At 38.0% G+C, this 9272-nt stretch overlaps 1 pseudogene; it reads left to right on the top strand.

Moving 5' to 3' along the window:
• The first annotated feature begins 981 nt into the window (after positions 1-981).
• LOC144375712 (glycine cleavage system H protein, mitochondrial pseudogene) lies at positions 982-1350 on the top strand (annotated as a pseudogene).
• The last annotated feature ends 7922 nt before the right edge of the window (positions 1351-9272 follow it).

The following is a 9272-nucleotide window of genomic DNA, read 5'->3' as shown; positions in this document are numbered from 1 at the left end:
GTGTTTTGCAAGGTCCAGATATACTCTTGGGACACTTGAAGGTTTATCTATGCAGCTGGAAGTCAGTCTTCGCTCTCTTTATTTCTCTCATTTGTGCTGCTGCTATTCATGGAAAAAAAAAATAAACTCAGCTTTTCCTTCTCTGCTTTTTCTATGTATTTCCATTCATCTCAGCCTTCTTTTTCTCCTCAGGATCTCAACTGTGTTCAACCAGGTAGGCCAGAACATGTGCTCACTGGATCCACCAACCTGTGTGTAAGGAATCATTGGTACCCCAGGCATCCACACCTACCTCTTCCTAATTTTAGAAGGTCTAAATCATCTTCTACTTTGTTCATCCTGATACCACGCAAAATTTCTCTTCACAATTTTGATTTGTAGCCTCTTGAACATGATTTGATGTTTTTTCTGCCACCAAGAGTGGCTAACTTCTCACCTGAAGACACATGCAAAACCCTGGGAGGAGATCAGTTCAAAAATTGGAAGAATCCCACTGGGCATGGTAGTGCACACCTATAATCCCAGTGGCTCAGGAGGCTGAGATAGGAGAATCTCAAGTTCAAAGCCAGCCTCAGCAAAAAAGTGAGGCACTAAATAATTCAGTGAGTCTTGTCTCTAAATAAAATATAAAAGATGGCTGGGGATGTGACTCAGTGGTTAAGCACCTCTGGGTTCAATCCCTGGTACCACCAAAAAAGAATTGGAAGAATCCTTTTCTCCCAACACCACTAAAACCAAGAGATACAGCCTGAGGCACAAAAAATTTATTTAGCTAGCATCAAGAGGAAGCCCATACATCTTGTGGTACCTGTGTAAGCTGAGGCTAGTAAATGGGAGGATGGCAGGTTCCAAATGATCCTTGGAAGCCTCACAAGACTCTGTTTCATAAAGGGCTAAATCTGGTCCAGGCCCCTTGGTGGCTGGTGCAGTGTGGTGACCCTTTGTAAACTTGTGCACACAGTGCTGTAAGTGGTATAGACCATGCAAGCCTCAGCCCTGGTGGCTATACACAGTACTACACTTCTTTTGATGTGTAAAGTCACAGAGAAACATGAGTGGATAATAGAAAATGGCTTTGGAGTAGCAGAAATCAGCAGTTTTGCACAGGTAGCTCTGGGAGATGTTATTTACTATAGTTTATGTGCAGCTGAGACACAATCGAAAAAACAAGATGAGTTTGGTGCTTTGGAAAGTATGAAAACTGCCAGTGAACATGATTTTCCTCTATCAGGAGAAGTAACTGAAATTAGTGACATACTTGAAGAAAACCCAGGGCTTGTGAACAAACCTTATTATGGAGATGGCTGGCCGAGGAAGATGACAAGTGACCTTTTGGAACTGATGACTTAATGAATGGAGAGGCATTTGAGAAATATGTGAAATATATTGATGAATAGAAATAGCACCCTAAATAAACTCATGTGAAATAGCTTCAGTATAGTTGCCATAAGTTAGTGGGAGAGAGAATATTTAAAAAGAAACAACTCTCAACACTGCTACTGAGGGAAGATACTTCCTTAACTTCCCAAGAATTGCAGATAAATACAACAATATGCATTTTTTTACAATTCCTTATGATTTTATAGTAGGCTTTAGGCTCTGGTATTCAGAATTCATGACATTGATCTATAGTTAAAACTACTTTTAAAATTATGGAATCCAAGAACAATCTTGCTATAAGCCTTTATAGTATTGTAACTTGTTTACATCCATCCCTGGATTGGTGTCAAGATACTTAATAATCTTCCCTTTGAAAAAAAATTGGGAGTGAAAAAAATTGTTTGTCATACAGTGTCAAAAGAAGAATACTGTCCTAATTTTGTAATAGGCTGCATTGGCTGGTATTATTTTATATAGTGAAGCAACAGATTTGCAGCAAAATAAGAACAAATAAAATATTAAATTTCAAAAATCAAAAGCAAAAAGAGACTGGGGCTGAGAGGCAACAAGCTCCTTGTTTTCACCCACCCACCTTCCTTCCTTCCTTCCTTTCTTTCTTCCTTTCTTCCTTCCTTCCTTCCTTCTTTCCTTCCTTCCTTCCTTCCTTCCTTCCTTCCTTCCTTCCTTCCTTCCTTCCTTCCTTCCTTCCTTCCTTTAGTTCTTTCTTTTTGTTTCTTTCTTTTTTTGGTGGGGGGTGGAACCAGGGATTGAACTCAAAGGCACTCAACCACTAAGCCACAACCCCAGCCCTTTTTTGTATTTTATTTACAGACAGGGTCTCACTGAGTTGCTTAGGGCCTCTCTGTTGCTGGGGCTGATTTTGAACTCACAATCCTCCTACCTCAGCCTCCCAAGACTTTGGGATTACAGGCATGCACCACTGTGTCCAGCCCATTCTTTCCTTTCTTGAAAGGCAGAATGAGATAAACTTGACTTTTCCTTCTCTTTCTTTTTCTTTCTCTTCCTTCTCCCATGACTTTTAATTTCTCTCAGCCCTTCTTTTTCTCCACAGCGTCCCAGCTGTGTTCCCCAAGAATGAGCCAGAACATCTGCACTTAGGTCAAACTCCAGCCTCTGCTTCTGGAATCGTGGGTACCACAGACTGTCACACCTACCTCGTTCTGATTTGGGAGGTCTAAATTATCTTCCAAATTTTTCCTCCAGATCCCATAAGAACCTTCTCTTTGAATATTTCACTGTCTACTTGAACATGTTTTGATGTTTTTCCAACACCAACCAGAGTAAACATCTCAGCTAAAAAAAATTTTGTGTTACTAGCATCCAGTACATGTTTTTGTTCTGACTGATTTTGTTTCTTTGGCTGCCACTCACTCCTTTGTTCATTCACTTATTTATATCACAGTCCTGGGAATACAACCTCAGACTTCTACACTCCAAGGAAAGCCTCTAGCTCCAGGAGGTAAGCAGTTTGAGCTACAGAGGCTTTGTGTTCCTACAAATATAGCCCCAGGGAATACAGCCTGTTGCACAAAGAATTTGGTTTTCTTCCTTGAACAGGATGCAGACTTCTTTGATACCCATTTTAAAGAAACTTTCCAATGACTAAGGTAAGTGAGATGGAAGAAAATTATCCTGGGCAGCCTAATGAAACCCTGTCTCAAAATAAAATATAAAAGAGCCTGGAGCTGCAGGTACTGTGCACCTGAGTTCATTCCTCAGCTTCACAAATCATAAATTTATTTTGTGCTTTCTTTCCTTTCCTCTACTACTCTCTCTTTTCTAGTTTCTCTCTTTAATGCTGCCTTTATTCCAGGAAGAAAAAGAAAGTAGATATTCCCTTTCTGTTTGTCCATAACTTTCTGTTCCTCTCTCCCTTTCTTTTTCTCCTCAGTTTCTCTGCTGTGTTAGCTGAAAAAAGGCCTGTAATTCCTGCACTCACATGATCCCCAGCCTCAGCTTCTGAAAAAGCTGCTACTACAGGCTGCCACTCCTGTTGCTGACACCCCAACCTACCACAAATATATTTTTTCTGGCATCGTCAGTAGTTAAATTCTCAACAGAAAAAAAAATTACAGATTACTAGCATCCCATAAAATTTTTTGCCTTATATTGTTTTCTGGTTGTCATTCATTCATTCACTAATTTATACTGCAGTCCTTTGACTTCATTCCTAGGCATCACACATTCCAGGGAATGACTCTACCACTGAGCTCCATCCCCAGCCATGAGAGTTTAATACCTCAAGATAGAGGAAACTCAAAGTTCTCCAAAAGCATGAAGCTTCCAGGAAGAAAGGCAGCATGAAAGAGACATTCAACTTTTCCTTCATGGTTTCTTCCATGACTTTCTATTCTTCTCAGCCTTTTCTTTTCTCCTTAGACTCCTGGTTGTGTTTCTCAAGCTAGACTTCTACAGCTGCATTCATATGTTCCCCCAAACCAAGCTTCTGGAATTGTTGGTAACACAGGCTACCACCCATACCTGATTCTCATTATGGAAAGTTCAAATAATCTTCCAATTTACTTATCCTGATCATGTCCAAACTTTCTCTTCACAGATTTGACTTATGTCTTCTTGAATACACTGTGATACTTCTTCTGACACCAACCACAGTTAACCTGTTAGAATAAAATATTTCAGGTTACAAGTATCCCACAAACATTTTTAATTTGCTTTATTTTTTGGTTGCCATCCATTCATTTATTTATGTAGAATCCTGAGAATCTAAACCCAGGAATAACACATTCCACAGACAGGTCCTACCCCTGACCCCACTTCCCAATCCCTGGGAGGTTAGCACTTCAAGAGACACAAGATCCAGCATTCCCCTACAATGCTAAGCTCATGATAGAAAACTAGATGCATGCTGAATTTGTTTATTCCACTTAAAGGTGAAGTCCAGATACGCATCTTTGTACTTAAATAAATGTCCCAGTGACTAGGGAGTCTGAGGCTGAAGAATATGGGGATGGCATATTGAAAATACCCTGGGCAGAACCTGTCTCAAAATAAAAAATCAAAGAGACAGGGACTGCAAAGGATCATGAACCCCTATTAATCCTCAAATATTAAAAAAAATTGTTCTCTTTTTTTATTCCCTCTTCCACCCAATTTTTCCTTAGTTCTCTCTTTTGTGCTACTGTGCTACTTTTCTTTTCTGGAAGAAGGATAAGAGAGAGAGAGAGAGAGAGAGAGAGAGAGAGAGAGAGAGAGAGAGAGAGAGAGAGAGAGAAAGAAAGAGAGAGAGAAAGAGAGAGAGAGAAGAGAGACAGAAAGAGAGAGAGACAAGGAGAGAAAGAAGAAATGAGAGAGAGAGAGAGAGAGAGATAGAGAGAGAGAGAGAGAGAACCAAGATTATAAATGCACATTTGTACATGGTTGTGGCAAAACAGTGAAACACCTGCCATGCTTGTGCAAGATCTTGGCTTTGATATCATTTAGTGTACACACACACACACACTCACAAAAAATGCATGTATTTCAATATAATATTTTATCACCACACCTGTGGAATGCATTGTAGTATTTTCATATTTCTCACATGGTAAGAAATTAAAAATGTAGTATTGATTATTAGTTTTTTCTAAACTGAGACATCAGCCATTACTTAAAATTATTTTAAGTCCTTTCTAAAAACTTCAGAAGAACTCTCTTGAGTATATTGTTCCCCCTTGTGATGTACACAATATGGACACAGATCCTGCTTTTTTGGTATGTCTCTATCTAAAACCTCAGAGAGGGCTGGGATTGTGGCTCAGTGGTAGATTGCTTGTCTAGCACATGTGAGGGCCTGGGTTCCATCCTCAGCACCACATTAAAGAAATAAACAAAATAAACGTATTGTGTTCAACTACTTCTAAAAAAATAAATTTTTGAAAACCCCTCAGAGTAAGAAAATTTGCATGTAATATGTGATATAGTGAAAAAATTTGGGATTTGCAATCATGCATAGTTGATTCTGAATTCTATCTGGTCTGCTTAATAACTGTGAATATTCAAACACGTTTCTTTTCTTCAAATCATTATATAAGCTTCATGTATAAAATAGGGTAGAATGATATAGAGTGCATGATATCAGCAATTATCCCTTCTTTCCTATACTTATAAACTAGATTTTTCATCTTCATTAGTTAAAATGCAGAATCTGTTTCCAAGTCCTTAGATCTAATATTTTTTCTTTCCTTTTTATGGAGGGGGTTGGAGTACCAGGGATTGAACTCAGCAGCGCTTGGCTAAGGAAGCCACATCCCCAGCCCTATTATATATTTTATTATAGACAGGGTCTCACTAACTTTCTTAGTTCCTCAGCATTGCTGAAGCTCATTTTTAACATTTATAACAACCCTCCTGCCTCAGTCTTCTGAGCCTCTTTGATTACAGTCATGCACCACTGTGCTTGACATTTTTTTATTTATTGTGACTCATAGGAACTGTAAAGATGAAAGTGAATACTATGGTACCTACACTCAAAAAGTCTTGATTTTTTTTGATTTTACTTTTCAAACCCTGCTATGTCTAAAATAGCAAGCCTACATTAGAGGAGGAGTTATCAAAGTAGTGAATCAAGTTGCCCCTCTGAAATTCAGCAGCCATCAGCTAACTGTTTCTACCAGAAAAACCCAGATAAGACCAGCATGAATTAATAAACCAGCCCAATCATGATCTAATAAGCTCTAGAGTGACTCACCCACCAATTATAATTGGAAACCAAAATTCTGTCACATATTTTTAGAAAATTCTGTGGAAAAAAGCAGTTGCCTTATTGTTAATGTTTTGCTTTTTTTCTAAGTAAAGTGTGGATGTTTATTGAGATGTTCTTAACTTATGCAGACATATATACATCAGATTGATGCTAAAACTCTCACAGTACCTTATACCAAGCGAGAAAATGATATCACAGCCTAGGCACTAGGACAAAGGCTAAGTTGCAAAATAAGATGTTTTTCTATAATATATTTAAGTTTTAGAGTCAAGGCTGTGAAAAGATATACTGAAATGAGACCTCCAACTCCTGTGATTCTCTCTTCCCTTTATGTTGTCTGACATCTGAAAGGGAAATAAATCTGTGTCTAGCATTTGATTAGAAAAATCATTATCTTCTGGATCCTGTCTTTTTTGGTCTTCCTTCTCTTTCTGAGGGCAGTGCCTCTCTTGCTGTTTGGTTTTGCAGAAAAGCATTGATTAAAAAGTGTATCACCACACCTCTTGTATAAAATGCAGGGGTCCAGGCTCTTTAACTCCCCAAGGTCAGAGGAGCCATAGATCTCAAAATGGAATGTGACCACTATGAACTAAGATGTGCTGGAGTCTTCAAATAGAGGGAGTTGTGAGGATGTAGTTCTAAATATATATGTATTCTTCATTAGTAACTTTATATTGGTCACATAATAATAGTACTCTTAATATATTCATTTTTTTGGTTATAATAAATTTCAACTATGTCTTTTATTTATTTATTTTTGTATATACTAAAAAAGTTAAAACTATACCTGTGCCTAACATATTATTTGTTTTGGACATTAGGAGAATGCATCCCAGTTGAGAGCTCCAACTGCCTTTTCAGAAAATAGATCAGAAAAGTTAAATAAAAGAAAATTATTGCCCAGTATATTGTTTCCAATAATGAACAATATGTGTGCATATAATTCATATATTGATATCATCCTATATAAAAGACTAAATTTAAATATCCTACTGCCAGGCTAGACTCCATCACTTTAGGAAAAACTGGCCTTCAAAAAAAGCTGCTATCTGTACTCAATTCTAATCGCCTTAAAATAAAAGTCAAGTAAATGCACCGAAGAACCTGCCTATTTTGACTCATTCTGGCCGCATTTGTTCTTGGAGTAGATGCCATCTACTGTCATTTGGAGAGTAGGTTCAGTGGATTCAGACTAAGAGGGCAGCAGTTTTCAATCAGGTGCTCTTGGATGATAATTGTTCAATCCAACATATGATAAATGCAAAAGGCATAACTTACACTCTCTGATTGAGCTTTAATTTCTGGTGCATGCCATTCTTTCATATTCATTTCTAGGTTTCCTTCTCAATGCTCAGGGAACCCAGTTCTGCTTTGACCAGGATGATGAAAAATCTTTAGAGAGAATGCAAGTCACCTTGAAAGCCAGGCAATAGTGTCTGTGCAAGGTTTAGAGACCATATCTGTATACTGGAAAGAGAGACCATTTGAAAGATGTTTCAACCAGCAATTGCTATGGCTGGAAGTGGTTTTGGTAGATGGGAACTGCCCAGCATAGTCTCCAGTATATGCAAAAATGAATCATCTTATAGAGAAGTTCATTCTCAGTGTCCTAAGGCCAATTCAGTGGGAAATATGTCAGCAGCTGAAATTCTGGACATTCTGTCCCAACCAATCATGGTACCTTCAGGCATGAAGTGTATGTGGACAGCTTTGTTCTGGAAGCATGGCATGTCCTCAGATTGTATGGTACCAATTTGAATGATCATCATGAAAGAATTCCAAATCCAGTTGCAATTTTTTTTTCTCTGCATAAAAGTGTTGCTGGTATATAGGTGACTGTGTTGCTTTTTTCTCCTGAGCTTTCTATATGTCTGAGAAGCAGGACCTCAAATTCAGAACGCTGGACTTTTTCTTTTGTTTTATTTTTAGAGTCTCAGAATATAATCCTGTATCTTCATTTTTCTGTTCACACTCCCAATGCCAACTTTATTACTCCAAAACATAATAAACTGTTTCTCATATTTCAGATTGACACAATTTTGTAACTATTTTTTCTAACACTAGATGGCACTGTTTTATAATATTCATTTTATTTTTTAGTTACAGGTGGACACAGTATCTTTTTAAAATTTTTATGTGCTGCCAAGGATCAAACCCAGTGCCTCACATATTCTAGACAAGCGCTCTACCTCTGAGCCACAACCCAAGTCCTAGGTGGCACTGATTATGGGATTTTTATCCTCTTGTTTGTGAGAATTTAATATGAGAGGGAAAAAAATTCTTGGTAATAAAATGCTCATTCTTGTCCTCTCTTTTTCTTTCATAGACACAGATACCTTACTAAAATGTATTTAAGTGGGGATTCCCCATTAGTAGACTTGGCAGGATGATATGTCCTCATGTCACTCTCATACTGTCTCCTGGGTCTTTGTTTCTGAGGTATCCAGAGCTGTCATGTTATTTTGGAGTATATAGCCCAATTGAATCTCTGTTCTCTCCTGCCAAGGGGAAGCAGTCTGAAATATAGTGTGAAGATTATCTGGGGAGTAGTTGGATGCCCTGTACCTGAAATAAATCTCCTGAGACACCCACCCTTCACTGAAGTCTTCTTTTTTTCTTTGACTACTGTCAATACTGCTACATAAATCCAGTCATTTCTTTGACTTACTCATTTTAACTTCTTGAATTTATACCCAGAATTAATTTAACCATGTTATATATTATTTCTGTTTTAAATAGTTTAAGAAGTCTACATTATTTTCACAAACGACTTTCCTAAACTTACATTTTCATCAACAGTGTGCAAAGGTTTTCTTTTTCTCATATCCATAGATTCTTGACTCATTTTTGTTATTAGATTGTTGACAAAACTGTTCTTTCTCTTTTTGAGGGGTGGGCACTGGTGATTTAACTCAGGGGCACTCAACCACTGAGCCATACCCCAAGCCCTATTTTGTATTTTAGTTAGAGACAAGGTCTCACTGAGATTCTTAGTGCCTCACTTTTTCTGAGGCTGGGCATTGAACTCGAGATATTCCTGCCTCAACTTTCTAAACTGCTAGGATTACAAGCATGTGCAACCATTCCTGGTGACCTAAGCTAACACCTGTGCTCAGTATACAGTGTCCACTGTTTGACTTGTGCATCAAATCTGTCATGAAAGATTGTA

This window comes from Ictidomys tridecemlineatus, chromosome 3, assembly GCF_052094955.1.
Source record: "Ictidomys tridecemlineatus isolate mIctTri1 chromosome 3, mIctTri1.hap1, whole genome shotgun sequence".
NCBI lineage: Eukaryota > Metazoa > Chordata > Mammalia > Rodentia > Sciuridae > Ictidomys > Ictidomys tridecemlineatus.
The sequence above is the reverse complement of the archived record's forward strand: the minus strand, read 5'-3'. Positions and strand labels throughout refer to the sequence as shown.